The following is a 14657-nucleotide window of genomic DNA, read 5'->3' as shown; positions in this document are numbered from 1 at the left end:
GAAACCCATTCCTCGAATCCACCTTGGGAGACCCACAGGATAAATGTGTCACGAGGAGCAGACATCCAGAGAAATACAACTTATCCACGCTCTGAAAAGGGACCGTGTGGGACAAGCCGGTGACAGGTGCGAAGTACCGTTGATTCCATCATGGTGGCCGTCCCCAGAACAAAGAGCCCCAGAAAGCACAGGGGTTGCAACCCTAGGTCTGTGGCATTTCCAGTTATCTCAGAGCGACATCTAAGATTCTCGCCAAAGGTGGCTTGAGTTTTCTCTCACTCAAAACGCCACCTCTCTCCGCCATCCGCCCTTTGGCAAGTGGGCGAGGTGACCCAGTTGTGCTGTGGCAGAGTCTGGTTCCCCGGCACCCATTCTGCCTCACTCACAAGCGTCCACAGTCTTGAGGCAGTGATGCGCCCAGTTACAGAACCTGCTTCCCGTCCTGTCCCACAGCCTGGTGTGGCCACACGACTGTGTTCCGGCCAGTGAAGCAAGAGAAGCTCCTAGGAAAGGAATTCCGGAAAGGTTCTCTGGAAGGGAGAAGAGACAATTAGAGAAAGACGCTTTCACTTTGCCCTCTTCCTCCGTCCTGCTACCTGGAATGTGGACACGATGGCTGGAGCTGCAGCAGGCATTCTGCAACACTGAGGACAGGAGCCAAATGTGGGGAATGGCGGAGCAGGTGGAGGGACACAGCCTGAGCCCCAGATGATCGTGAAGCTACCATACCAGGACCTCTTGCACATCAGAGGGACACCTTTAGCACTTAAGCCACTGTGCTTTGCATTTTCTGTTAGGTACGTTTTCTGTTAATCCTAATATATATACTTCGTTACTAGAGGCTATGAGTGTGTGAAGAGGAGCCCAGGTCCCTAGCCACCGATCCGTCCTCGGCAGGAGACACAGGTGGGAGGGGGACAGGAAGGGGACAGAACATCATGGCGCAGGGTGAGGGTCTGGCACACCTCCCGGCGGGCGCCTACCAAACTTGGCTAGTGCTGGACCCCAGGTGAGTGATCCGTCTCTCCCCGTGTCACCTTCTGGAGACTTCTAGCGTAAGCCAGAGTCTAATAGGGGGGTGGGGTGCTGCCACAGGAAAAGAACATAAGTCAAAATGAACCGTGGTTCGAACCCTACCTCTGACTTGCTAGCTGGGTGACTTTGGGGAGGCCACTTAACACTTAAGCCTCAGTCTCCTCCTCTGCAAAATGAGAATCCTAGTAACACCTACCTCAAAGGGTTAGAAAACTATAAATAAAGTGCCTGGAATTCAACCCTCAGAAATGATAGCTCTTACTGTTTTTGTAGATTGGTTCTGAACTGCCACTGTTTCCGGAGAGAGGTTTTGGGGCAACGGCACATCGTCTCTCTGGGAATGCAGGGGGGGAGCAAGGCTCCGGCCAAATGGCAGTGGCCCACCTCTTCCCAGGTAGGGTGAAATCCTCTCTAAGGTCCCGAAGGTCACTCCCAGCTGAACTAGAAAGAACGCAGAAGCAGGAAGGAGGAGCCGGTGCCTGTCACTGGCTTCCTCACTAATTGGCTCTGTGACCTCAGGCGAGTCACTGCCCCTTTCTGGGCCTCAGTCTCCCCACCCTTGAAATGCGGCTGCCAAACCCCGAGCCTCAGACCCCTTCCAGCATCAAAGCACAGCCCTCCCGTGACGCAGAGCATCTGGAAAACCAGGATCGGAACAGCCAATCCGCCTGCCCCACTTACGCCTGCTGCCGAGCTTGCCCCCACCCTCCTCACCCCTGCCAGCCATTCTCGGATATTCTTTCCAATTGTACCCTATCATTTTGACGGCCTGCGTCAGGGAGAAACATCATTTCTGCAGACAGTAAGGCTAGATCTGAGGATAGGGGGTGAGAAGAGATCTGAGAGAGTAGTTTGACTCCCTTTATGCAAACGTGATGAAACAGTTCAGGTGTGCAAACCCTATAAATTGGAAGACGGTCGGCTTGTAAAAGAATCGTCTAGAAATACAAATAATCTTGCTCATCCAAGCCTTACTCCTATGGATGATGGGAAGCAAATTACGTTGAGCGTTAGCTACCGAGCATGAGGCCTTAACCACGTACTTAACATGCGTCACTAATTCAGTCCTTGCCAGGAGAACCCCATCAGGCAGGCGCTCCTGTCCTCACTCTGCCGGCAGGGTAGAGAGACGGCAAAGTTACAGATCTTGCTTAAACCGAGGTCACGCTGACAATCAGTGCTAGTGCCAGGACTCTGATCTTGATCTAATCTAGGCCGTCGCCATCACCCCATCATACCTGAAAGAGAAACGCACGAATGGGATGAGGTCGGGCAACAGAACCGAACTTCGTCCTCGAATCAGCTGTCAGTGGCTGGCTGTGTGACCTTGGGGCAGTCTCGGAGTCTCTCTTTGCCTGCGTTTTCTCATGTGTCAAAGGCAGGCATTGGAGAGCTCAGAGCGCCGCTCTGCAGAATGGCACCTGCTGGTCGATCTCCAAGCTTCCAGGATGTTCCGCCCCGCTCCGTACTCTATACACCCCGGCTGCCACGGGGAGCTCCCGCAGCCGTGGCACGGTGCCCTGCTCGGGGAGCTCCGGATGGACAGATGGCGGGCGACCTTGACACGCCTTCCCTTCCCTGCCCGCCCCTGCCTGGCTCCAGAACGCCACGGGTGCCTCCTGGGTCCCCCGACCCAGGCACGTCTGCTTACAAACCTAAGCGTGTAACACTGCCCACGAGGGATAACAACTCCCGTCCTAGAGACTCTGTTTACCCAGCGGTGTCAGGGGGCGGGCAACCCTCGCCTGCATCACCCTTCACCTGTCGGCCGTGCGGTGCCAAAGTCTCGTGGCATCCTGCGAGACTTTTGCAACGTGTAGATGGTGCTGCTGTAAAGAATTTAACAGGCCAGCAACTGACACCCGAACCCCTTTGGATTCACCGATGGGTCTGATGCCCGTGAGTTGCCAAAAGCATTTATTGTCTCGTAATTTGATTTACTTTTTTCCATGCTGCTCCCAGCGCCTGCAAGTAGGGGCAAAATGGCTGATGTCTCCAGATGCCACAGAGGCTAATAAAGCTCGCTGTGCTCCCAGCATGCTCTCTGCTGTCAGAAACCGGCAATTAACTTAATAGGGTTCTTGAAATGGAGTCGATCCGGGAAATGTGGCGTGTGCTGACACTCTCCCGCTGATCCAGGCAGCCTCCCACCATTGACTTGCAGGGTCTGTTTGCTATTTGAATTATTTAGGAGCTTGTTATGTGAATTAAAAAGCAGCACTTTGCAGCATTAAGTCTAATATTTTATGATCTTCAATTGATTAGGGTGGGCTTTCAGGATTACACGGAAAGGTTAAGATAGAACACGCCCCGGACAGGAAGCTCTCACCAGTCTGCTTGGCTCTTCAAAAACCTGGATGAGAACCCAAAAGGAGCCTGCCTCCCTTTTCCCTTCCAAAGGGAGTCTTCTGGAACCTGTTTTTGGACCATCAAAGAGCTTTTCCACCCTGAGGATACCAGATGCCCTGGGTTCTCAGGACCAAAGGAGGCCGGTCCCCCATTTCTCTACCTTTCATTTACGTCTTTCTTGGCACAAAGATGCCACTGATGATGGGACGCCCAGAGGGACTGCATCCCAAGCCTGGGCCTGCGAAGGGAAAGCCCTGCTGTGGGTTCCCAGCCACTCAGTTGGGCCTGGATGGGCACCATTTCCACGCCTGCTCTTGGCCAAGGGTGTGTCTAACAATACCTCCCTCTACCACGAGTGCCAATTCATGCCTTCCTTGCCCTGCTAGCTGTCACCACCCTCTCCCCTGGCCTGTGGCAACAATTTTCCACTGGGCTTCTTCCATCACCCCCCTTCCAGTCCACCCTACGTTCTGCAGCCGAACCTAGTTCCAGCTGTGAAACTCCCCTGCTCAACAGCATTCAATGGCTCCCCATTGCTCGTTAAGTATATACTCATCAACCTGAGCCCAGCCTCTCTTTCTAGCCTCGTCTTCTATTGCTACCATATCAACCAGCCAGATTGAGCTACTTAGTATTCTTTAAAAACACCTTTCGCTTTGCTCAGGGCGTTCACTTGGTGTGTGACGCCTCTCTTCACCCACTGAAACTCTACTAGTCCTTGACAATGAAAAGAGTAAATAAGTACATAATACAGAGCTTCCTATATTCCAAGCATCTTAAATGGTATTATTTAACGCCATTTAACCTAACCTGTAAGGTAGGTACCTTTACTATTTCCATTTTACAGATGGCAAAACTGAGGGTCAGAGAAGCTAGCGAACCACCCCAAGGTCACTGGGCTAGCTGGGATTTAAATCCAAGTAGACAACGCTCATCTCAATTCCACTTCCGTGGTAAAGCCATCCCTGCCTTTACCCGGGTGCCCTTTGTCCTCTGAGGTTTGCACCGTCCACATTTTCCACCGCACTGACTTATTCAGGCAGCAGGTGCACGCACACAGCTCTCTTCTCTACCGGGATGGCAATGCCTTGAGACTGGGCCTCTCTCGCTTTCCTCGCGGGGCTTAGGGCCCGAGTTTGCGCAACACAGAGGAGGTGTTGACCCAAGCAGGCTGTCGACTTGCCCAGAGGGTGGTTCCCCACCCCAAAGTCACAGCCCCTGGAAGAGTATTTACCTGGTCCTCACTGTGCTTGCCACGCGGTAGAAGGAGGCATTGCCGGGTGCCCAGTGAGGGACGGCACAGGCTGTAAAGAGTGACTGCAATTTGAATCCGGGCACCTCCTCTCTTAACCATGAAACCTTGGGGAAACGAGTAAATTAGCCTCGCTGAGCCGTGGTGTTCTCACCTGTGAATGGGAATAACGATAGTCCCCACTCTGTAAAGAAATTATCAGAATTAAATGGAATAATTCATCAAAAGCACTTGAGAGACGTGGTCCCTAGCACACGTTGGGGGCCTAGAAAAAGTCTGCTCCCATTACCTTTGGGTTGACCTTGGTTGAGCCCGTAAACCACCTCGTGCAGCTGTGGACCCCGGGTCTGGCCTTTCTACGCCTCCACCTCCCCACCTGGAACACGGGCTATGAAAAACTCACCTGATAGGATTATGGGGAAGGATTTAATGAAATAACAGATGGGCCCGGAACAGAACAGACATTCAATATAGTTATAATAATGTTATTTTTAATTAATATAACCTTCGCCCAAGCTGAGAATATTTACTTTTCTAGCACGCCATGACGATGGTCCTTGACCCCTGGAATCAACAACCTTGTGCAAAACAAGTGACACCTGCCGCCCCCCAACCCTGCAGCCGCTGTGAGGAGAAAGGCGAGGGTTGCCACACAGCCCCGACCTCCAGGGGGCGCTCAATTTAACAGGGGAGGGGGCAGGACAGAAGGAGCGGGTCTGCTCCAGGGCAGGAGGGCAGGGCCGCAGGCACGGGGGCCCTGAGCAAAGTCCCAGAGACTCAGCCGGGAGGAGCTGCTGACCGATCTGTCACCTGTGATCCATCAGAGCTGCTGGTCGTGCCACGGGGATGAGAGCAAGCACTTTGGCATCGGTGGCATGAAGGAGAGCGCCTGTATGATTAGTGATGCCTTCTTGGGACACCTCTGCCCTGAGACCCTAGGCTGCCACTAAGCCACCTTAAGTAGGGAGTTGCCTTCAGAACCTCTCTGCTGCAGGGAGGCCCTGAAGCCGGGAAGTTGTTCCCAGGACTGTTTCACCACCACATTCTGCTGGGTGTTATTCCTGGAGGCAGTTGAGGTCCTTACCTTGGGCCACGTGGACACGTGGACCAGCTGAAGGGGAGCTGGGACCCAGAAAGACTCTCAAATACGTGCAAAATCCTGTATGAATGTATGGAGGGGTATACGTTAGGTAGAGGTTCTGTAAGATTCTGTATATGTCAGGATAGGCTAACCTCTAGCTGCGGTAACAACCCCTGCATCTCAATGGCCTAATGCAACATGTCACAGCCCCAGCAGACCGATAAAGAGTAGGTGATGAAGAGCAGGGCTCTGCTGGGTGCCCGGGGTCAGGATGCTAAGCGTCCGATTTCAGCTCAGGTCATGATCTCACAGTTCAGCAGTTCAAGCCCCGCGTCGGGCTCTGTGCTGATGGCTCAGAGCCTGGAGCCTGCTTTGGATTCTGTGTCTCCTGTGTCTCTCTCTCTCTCTCTCTCTGCCCCTTCCCCGTTCACATTCTGTCTCTCTCTCTCAAAAATAAAAATAAACATTAAAAAAAAAAAAAAGAGCAGGTCTCTGCTGACAGGAGCTCCACCGTCTCCAGCATGGGGCTTCCCAGGTCACCCTGAGCACTGACATTCAGTTGGCAGATGGAGGGAGGAAATGTGCATGAAAGATCTTACAAGAAACTTCAGGGGCCAGGCCTGGAAGCAGCGTATGTTACTCCCGCCCACATTCCACTGGCCAGAACTCGGTCACATGGCACCCCTGATTGCAAAGGAGGTTGGGAAATGTGGTCTTCCTAGGTACCCAGGAGGGCAGGAAAACTGGTTTGGAGAACACATAGCCTTTCAAAAAGGACTTGAACGAGGGGGGGGGGGGGGAGAAAGATCGAGAGAAGAAGAAGAAATACCATTAACTTTATGCACATTGTTCATTTCGTCCTCACTCTTAGTAGATCTTTTATTTGATATCCATTTTATAGGGAAGGAAAGCGAAGGTCGCAAGACTAAGCCACTTACAGAGGATCACACGGGGGTGAACGGTGGAGCCCAGAATTACGCCTCACGCCTGTCTCTTGTCACCATACAGTCTTGAAGGCACTCTGTTTTGTGCCTTTCGTGCCTGACGCATTTTGAGTGGGAAAGCAAATGTGAGTGGAGAAGATCATTCTGAGCTGGTACTTTGGGGTCAGCTAACACGTACGGACGTACTCTGCGCCAGACGTCATTCAGAAGGCTTTTCCACGCATTGCATCATGAGCTCCTCCCACCGACCTTGTAAGATTCATCCAGCTGTTATCTCAGCTTGATGGATGAGAAAATGGAGGCACAGAGAAGTTAGCCAACTTTCCCAAGGCCCCACAGCTAGTAAGCGGGGGCACAGGGACCCCGACCCTAGTGACTAGTTCTGTGGGCGTGCCCTCCCCCGACCCGTGCCTGCACTCATTCAGCATCCGGTTGCTCGAGGCCACCCACGAAGTCGAGGCAAACAGAGAAGGCGTTTCCTTCATTCTCGTGCCTCCGCCATGCAGCCCAGGCCTGCCCCCCTCTCCCTCAGAAGTCAGAGCCTGACCGTGGGAATCCGCCCAAGGACACATGGACACACCAGCAGTGTCACCAGCCACGACCGAGCCCAGCAGCCCGTGGAAGATGGCTGCATCCCCTTCACAACCCCATTCGAGCCTCCTGATGGTTTCACGAAGGTAGGTGTTTTACGGTCTCCAGCCACTGCCTCACTTAAGCCAAAATAAATTCGGTTAATGGGGCCAGGAGCAGATCTGGGGCGGACGTGGAGGGGAACCAAGGCAACACCACGACTCCTCAAGCTACCCTGGCCCTCTGAGGTATTGTTTCACACAGGGCGAGGCCCTGGGGACGGGAGAGCACGTCCCCTTGCCTTGCGCTTTGTACGAGGCCAAGGTGTTGACCTCCAGCGGACCCCGAGACTCAGGAAGGCGGGGTGGAGGATAGGAAAGCACCGAGGTTAAGGGACGTGGACGCCCAGACAAAGGTAGAACTAAGGCCAAACGTTCAGAAGCAGGGGACCCGAGGGAACCACCCCCTCCCACCCCCCACCGCCGCCCACGTCAGGTCTGCACCTGCACCTGTGAAACTGTGGCAAAAATGCCGACACAGGAGTCAGCCCGACTTGATTCAGGACCAGCCCCTCCATTCACTAGCCCCAGTTGTTCTACCCCTCAGTTGCTTGGCCTGTAAAATGGGTACAATGTCAGTCTCATATCACAGGACTATAAGAAGGCCTGGGGGGTGAGCACAGGAAGCACCAAGCACAGGGTCTGGCATGAAGCCAAATAAATCCAAGTGTGGGCCCAGGGGCCTTTGAATACAGTCCTCTTAGAAACCAACAAACAGGGGCGCCTAGGTGGCTCGGTCGGTTAATCGTCCGACTCCCGCTCAGGGTACGATCTCGTGGTCCGTGAGTTCGAGCCCTGCGTCGGGCTCTGTGCTGACAGCTCGGAGCCTGGAGCCTGTTTCGGATTCTGTGTCTCCCTCTCTCTCTGACCCTCCCCTGTTCATGCTCTGTCTCTCTCTGTCTCAAAAATAAATAAACGTTAAAAAAAAAAAAAACCCAACAAACAAAAAGTCCCCGACTGTAACCGACTTAATTCTCTAATCATCTGTATTACCAAACGAGACACCTCATTATAGTCATTTGTTTCGCAATGAAAATAACCCCCCCTTCATTTTTCCCCGGGGCCGTGTGGCAGGATCTTTGAGGTAGGCCAGTCACTGGTTCCCACAGTGACCTCGCGGACCAGCGCCCACAGAACCGAATGTTTTCTGAGGCCAGCAGTTTGCGCTTCACGGCTCACGTCCCTGGACATTATCGTCGTTAATCCTCACGGTGGCCCTGGAAGACAGGTAGAGCTGGCCTCATGACCCTCATCTTACAGGAAATGGAGACTCCCCAGGGGTTTCAGTTAGCAAGCAGCCGCCCCGGGGCTCGAGGCCAAGTCCTCTGGCTCCAAATGCCGGGTGTTTTTGGTGACACCGAAGGGGCTCAGCATTCTCCTGGGCACCGGGACTTTGAGGCTGAGGCTTTCCTTACACCCGGCAGGGATCAGAGCAGGGGCCCCGGAGCGAGGCTCTGGGGGTTCTGCCATTTACCGGCCCTGAGACCTCGGGCAGACTGCAGGACCTCTCTGCGTCTTATCCGTAAAGTGGAGGCGATGTGACTTCCTGCGTCTTAAGGTGCTGTGATGTGTGGAGAGCGATTAGCACAGGGCCTGGTGGATCTAGGAAGAGCCATTACGTAGCACTACTGACACCCTGTGCGGGGAACCACAGCCCCTCACCCCCCTCCTGTCTTTGCTTCTGATGCTCCGTGACCCTGGAGGGCAGAGACTGAGACAGAGGTTCAGCGCAGCATGGTGATTAGGAGTGCAGGCTCTAGTTCCGGGTTCAGACCCCATCCGTCTCCGGCTGTGTGACCTTGGTGAGCTCGGTGTGTGCTCTGAGACCATCCCCCTCCGCTCTCCGGAGAGCCAGCGGTCCTCAAAGTCTTTCCCAAAGACGCGACCCCGGCATGGGAGCTGGCCGCCAAGGATGGTGACCTTGTCCGAGATACTCATGGTTTATCGTGACCTCACCGAGGAAATAAATAGCGTGAGATGGGGAGCCAGGCCGGGCTTACCAGAAATACTCTGTCCCTGGCTCCAGCTCGGGCACGGAGACACGGTGACCCCAGCCAGTTGACTCATCTCCCCAACATGAGCTGAGATGCCGAGGCAGCCCCACCCAGCCTCTCTCGGCCCTCACTGGCTCCTTCACGTGGCCTGGCAAGCCCAGCAGGAGCCCGTCTAATAGAGGCGCTGGCTCTGGGGAGGACGAAAGACAGGTGTGAATCTGCGATTAAAGCCAAAGAGGGGCTATCAAAAGAGCAGAAAAGCTCTGACTGGGGGGAGGTTGAGGACAAAAGGCCCGTGGCCCATGATGCAGCGGGTAGCTTGAGATGAGGCAACATTGAGTTGCGCCCTGGGGTGGAGGTATACAGCGGTCCTGGGCCATCGGGGAAGACGTCAGGACTGGGGAGCCAATCCAGAAGGCCCCTCCGTCCGTTCCCAGGTTCAGGGGCCACAGGGAGAGCTCAAAAAAGAACCGACTCCAGCCTCATGGTCAAAACTAGTCACAGTGGAAAGATCAGGACACCGAGTAAAGTCTCTAATTGACAGCCTTCTCGAAAACCTGAACCTCGTTCAGAAAATTACTGTCTTTATTTTTATGTAAAAAAAAAAATCTAACTAATACGCTGACAATTCCTCTCATTGAACGACAGAAGTAGGCACTTAGACACGAGGTGGTTCAACTATTTTGATGTGCAGGCCGGGAGATGCGACTCCGTTCACCCATCTACAGTTTTTACAGAGTACCCCTGCTACATAGCAGACACTGGCCAAGGTGCCGGCACCTGCAGAGGACGAGACAAACAAGATCCCCATCTCCTACAACTTCTGCTTTGAGGAGGAGACAGACAATAAACCCAGAGCAAATAGAGAAAAACATTCCGATCAGGATAAACATTAGGAAGAAAACAAAGAGCTTTGCAATAGTGATGGGTGGGATGGGAAAGGCAGGTGGTCGCGAAGATGTCTCAGAGGGGACCACTAGGCTGAAGTCTGAAACAGAAGCCGGGGGAACAAGGGAAGAGCTCCACCTCCAAGTGCAAAGGCACTGGGGCAGGGACTCATTTAGGGAGGTCCAAGGAAAGGAAAACATGTATGTGGCAGGGGTGGGGTGAGACCCGCTAACATTTGTAGGCACCCTGTGCCTGGCACCATGCTGGCACTCGACTGGCAGTTCATTAAGTGCCCTTGAGGACCCTTGAAGGCAGGGTTCCATTAGCAACTCCATTTAGGTCGTGGAGGCTGAGGCCAGAGAGGTTCAGCAACCTGCCCAGAGTTACCCACGGAGGACAGGGCAGGCAGGATTCCACCCGGGGACATCCCACATCCAGAGTTCACTGGAGGAGATCCCAGGCAAGAGCTGGAGAACACAGCCCCCGTGGGCCTCGGAAAGGAGCTGGGATTTTGTTCAAGTCCAAAGGGAAGTGACCAGTTCACATAGTATGTCAGTGGTCAGGTCAGTGACTATTGGCAGCCTTCTTGTGCACCAGGCTGCCGTCGGTGAGCCTGCGGACAGGACACTGGGCAGGGGCCCCTCTTCGGACAGACACTACCGGCGCCCCCCCCCCAACCCTGGCCACCCCCCCCCCACACACACACACCTCCTGGGCCCATCCCCTCGCCCCACCCCCACCCCGCGCCTCCCTTCCGACCGGGCACCATGGGTTTGGGGACGAGACCTGGCGCTGTGCGCGCGCGGCGGCCCTGGTCTCGGGCCCCTCCGACCGCAGGGACGCGCGCAGACCCCAGCCATCCAGCGCCGCGCCCAGACGGGGCTCAAAGATCGGCCTCCCCGCACTCCTCGCTCGGCCACGCCGCCTCCTCCGGGAGCCCTCGGGGCGCCTCTCGGGGCGGCCAGCACCGCCGGGTTACCGGGGAGCCCTTTCTGCCGTCAACTCTGCCGCGCAAATCCGGCTCTACAGGCCAGCCCGGGGGGCACGGAGCCCAGGGCGCCCAAGCGGGGGGCGCCCCGGCCCGTAGCGCGCAGACGCGGACCCCTGCGGGCACCTCGGCCCCGGGGGGCGGCCCCGGGGGGGAGGGGGAGGGGGCGGCCCCGGGCTCCGTGACCCCCGGGCCGAGACACCAGGAGGGTCCATCCGCGAACCTCCGCATCCCGACGATTGCCGGCCTCGTGGTGGCGCGGCCTGATTGGCAGGTCCCCCCTTGGCAGGGGTGGGGACCGGGGAGGGCTGTTGTGCACAATCGCTGTTTTTACTCCTGCCACCATTAATTCAACTACTGACAGAGAAAGGAGGGTCCGCCGCGGCTTTGTGTCACGCACTCACTGTAATTTACTTGAAAAGAATTAAATCACAATTACCTGCCATTCGTTTTGCAGAAAACAAGCTGTAAGGGGCCGGGACAACAGCCCCATTGTTGCCCTATTAGAACAATATTTCTCAATTCGAAACTTGAAACATTCGAATTAGCAGCTTCGCTGGACTACGGCGGCCCACGGAGAGCAAGGCTTGCTTTGCGCCCCACCTCGGACTCCAGACATTACAGTTAACGAGCCTCATTTTCATTCATCTAAGTCTAGACCGATCTTTTAAAATCGTCGCATTTACGGTACAAATGCACCTCCCAAATGTTGGAAAGGAAAACGTAACCTTTTATCTGTTACGTAGCCCAATTGATAAATTATCTAAATGCCATGAACTGGCTGGACCTAAAATCAGAGCAAACCGTAATTAACTCACTTGAGATTTGTTTCAATGTCTAAAGAAATCACGCTGCTCCTCAAATAAAGTTACTTCTGTTCTCATTCCCCCCCTTTCAGATCTGGTCAGCAGGTAAACATGACTGATTAGCCTTTAAACCAACGCTTTTCAAGTGTATTTAAAATATTCAATTCTGCAAAATTACATCACCCGGGAACCTGTGTGTTCAGCAAATTTGAAGCCAGGCTGAGTTTTTAACAACTTCTGTAAAAGTAAACTGCCGCTTCGAGTGAGCTGTAGTTTCCATTAGCATTAATAGTTTTTCAGTAACAAAATGTAACTGTTCAATCAAGCCTGAATATTGAAAAGAGCCCAGTTACCAATTGTAAGAACTCTCGAACCATCAGGAAAGACAGCAAATAACAGAAATACAATTGGTAACATCCAGAGTTGTGCGCAGGGAGAACAACATACTATAGCAACTTGATGCATCTGAAAATGAAGAGGAGTCACAGAAAATAAGGTTGAGAACAGAAAAGATGACCAGAAAGGTAGAATTTTTAAATCTGAGTAGCAAAAAAATAAAATAAAATAAAATAAAATAAAATAAAATATAAAATAAAGTAAAGTAAAATAAAATAAAAAATAAAGAAAAGCTGAAATGCAGATTTAGTGCCGAGAATAATTAGAATGTGAAATAAGAAAACTTATGACCTAGAAAAAGCAAGTCAAAAAAGGAGTGAAAATGCATTTGCTGTAGTTAGCACTGGCTTTTCCTAATTTTAAAAATGCAATTTTGTGGTTGAAATGTTATCAGTATTTAAGAGGTTTTTTTTTTTTCTTTAAAGAGTGAAAGCTGCTGACATTTTTTTAGTGAATGGCCTTTTCCCTTAAAAAACTATTTTATTGTCTGTGCTCTTTCATTTCTTTAATGAATGTGTGAGTTAAAAGGTTTGCTTTCATTTCCAGTGGCTTAAAATTTTTTAAAGTCATTTTTCCCTTTTGTGTGTGAGACGGAAAATAACCGTTTGGCCTCAGCAGAAAACAAATGACAAGTGGATCAAACCAAGGACTCAACTCTATTTTCATGACTGGGTTTTTGAAGAATAATCCATAGAGATGGGGGAGGAAGGGATTCATCAGGCAAATGAAACAAAGTCCCTGATCTATATTCCTATTCTGATAGCACCTCCTGGAATATCCGAACATTTTAAGTTCCAGCCTAAGCCACGAATTCCTTCAGAACAAATCAAATGTCTTTAAAGAATATTTCTGTTTGAAAAGGAATTAAGCTCTCCTGAAAGAATTTTAAAGGTTGTGATATTCACAGTCTGATAAAGCAGCACCTTTAATGAAATTCTAATTAGCAATTTCATGCACTTTGCTATTAGTCATATCAGATTAGTGCACATTTTCACAGCCTTCCTTTAATTAAGTGCACTTATTCCAAGTTTCAAACACTTTCCTTATAAGATGAAAACTGTGCTGAAATGTTATTTAGTAAACAGAGGAAGTGTGAAAGTGTAGGTGTGCGTGTGTACACGGGCGGACATTTTTAACTGTCTACAAATTTTTTTGTTTTTTACATTTATGGAGTTGGTGAACTCAGGTTTTCATTTCTTTTTTTCTTGTATTCTCGGTGTTTCCTTGGGATTTCCACAGGACCTATTCAAATCCTTAGCCCAAGTACACATCATGTGTACTTTGGCTTAAAATGTATTTCTGGACATGTATATATGTGGGAGGAATTTTTTGCTTAAAACATCTTTTCTGTATGTGTGCATGTGTGTGTGTGTTGTATATGGATAGTGTATATACATATATGTGGGGGGAGAGAGAGGGGAAAGAATCAGAGAGGGGGAGAGAGAGAGGGAAACTATACAATGTACAATATTTAGTTTTTTAAATCTCTGACAAGCAAAGGAAAAGCAGTCGCCCATAAAGCAGCCCCCGCCCCTCATCACCTTTTGCAGGCATCTCTTTTCCTTTGAAAACAGCAATATGATTTCTTTCGACCTTCTAAATTTCCTTCTGAAGCTCCAGCAGGGAGCAGGCAGCTTAGCTTGGTGAGCCGGATCCATGGAGCACAGGATATCTTCCTTCATTTTAGACCCTACTTGTCTCCACTGGGAGAGTTCAGCAGCCAAGCCAGCTTTTCCAGGCAAAGCGGGGACCGACCTCGTCTGGGGGCTCCAACCCTACAAAGCCCCGAATCCCGGGATCATCCCTCCCTCCCAGCCTGCTGGAGGGTTGCCCCAATTCAGGCAGATCATATTGTCTGGGAATCAAGCTGATCTTATCTGTAGCCTTTTGTCAGGCGGAAGTTTTTGTTGCCTGTTTTGCTCCGAGGTTGAAACTTGTAATATATTAACTAATTGCTCACATCTCTAACACATGTTCTCCTGTTGGTGTCATTCATTTATACTGTAACATTTTTGACATTTTTAGATCGTCTCTTGGGACTCCTGGGCCTCTTAGCAGTTCCCTCCATGAAGAGTGTTTGCCTAATGATTACTGACTGACATCTCAATAACGAGCAACGTAGGAGTTGGGTACATCTATTGAAGAGTTCTAGGGTGTGTGTGTGTGTGTGTGTGCGTGCGCGCGTTTTAATTCATGGTCCACTTTGTCAAGTCATGTGTGAGCCATAATTTAAGCTAATAATTACCAGACATGAATTCAATGAAACATTGGTGTCTACACTTAAAAAAAAAAAAA

At 51.6% G+C, this 14657-nt stretch overlaps 1 long non-coding RNA gene across 1 annotated transcript; it reads right to left on the bottom strand.

Moving 5' to 3' along the window:
- Positions 1 to 833: 833 nt before the first annotated feature.
- On the bottom strand, positions 834 to 14360 carry LOC113600312 (uncharacterized). The gene is made up of 3 exons (XR_003421320.2): positions 10959 to 14360; positions 4619 to 10064; positions 834 to 2273 (listed from the first exon to the last, which is right to left on the bottom strand). It is a non-coding gene; the product is annotated as an uncharacterized LOC113600312 (long non-coding RNA).
- Between the last annotated feature and the right edge of the window lie 297 nt (positions 14361 to 14657).

This window comes from Acinonyx jubatus, chromosome D2 (assembly GCF_027475565.1).
Source record: "Acinonyx jubatus isolate Ajub_Pintada_27869175 chromosome D2, VMU_Ajub_asm_v1.0, whole genome shotgun sequence".
NCBI classification, from domain to species: domain Eukaryota; kingdom Metazoa; phylum Chordata; class Mammalia; order Carnivora; family Felidae; genus Acinonyx; species Acinonyx jubatus.
The sequence above is the reverse complement of the archived record's forward strand: the minus strand, read 5'-3'. Positions and strand labels throughout refer to the sequence as shown.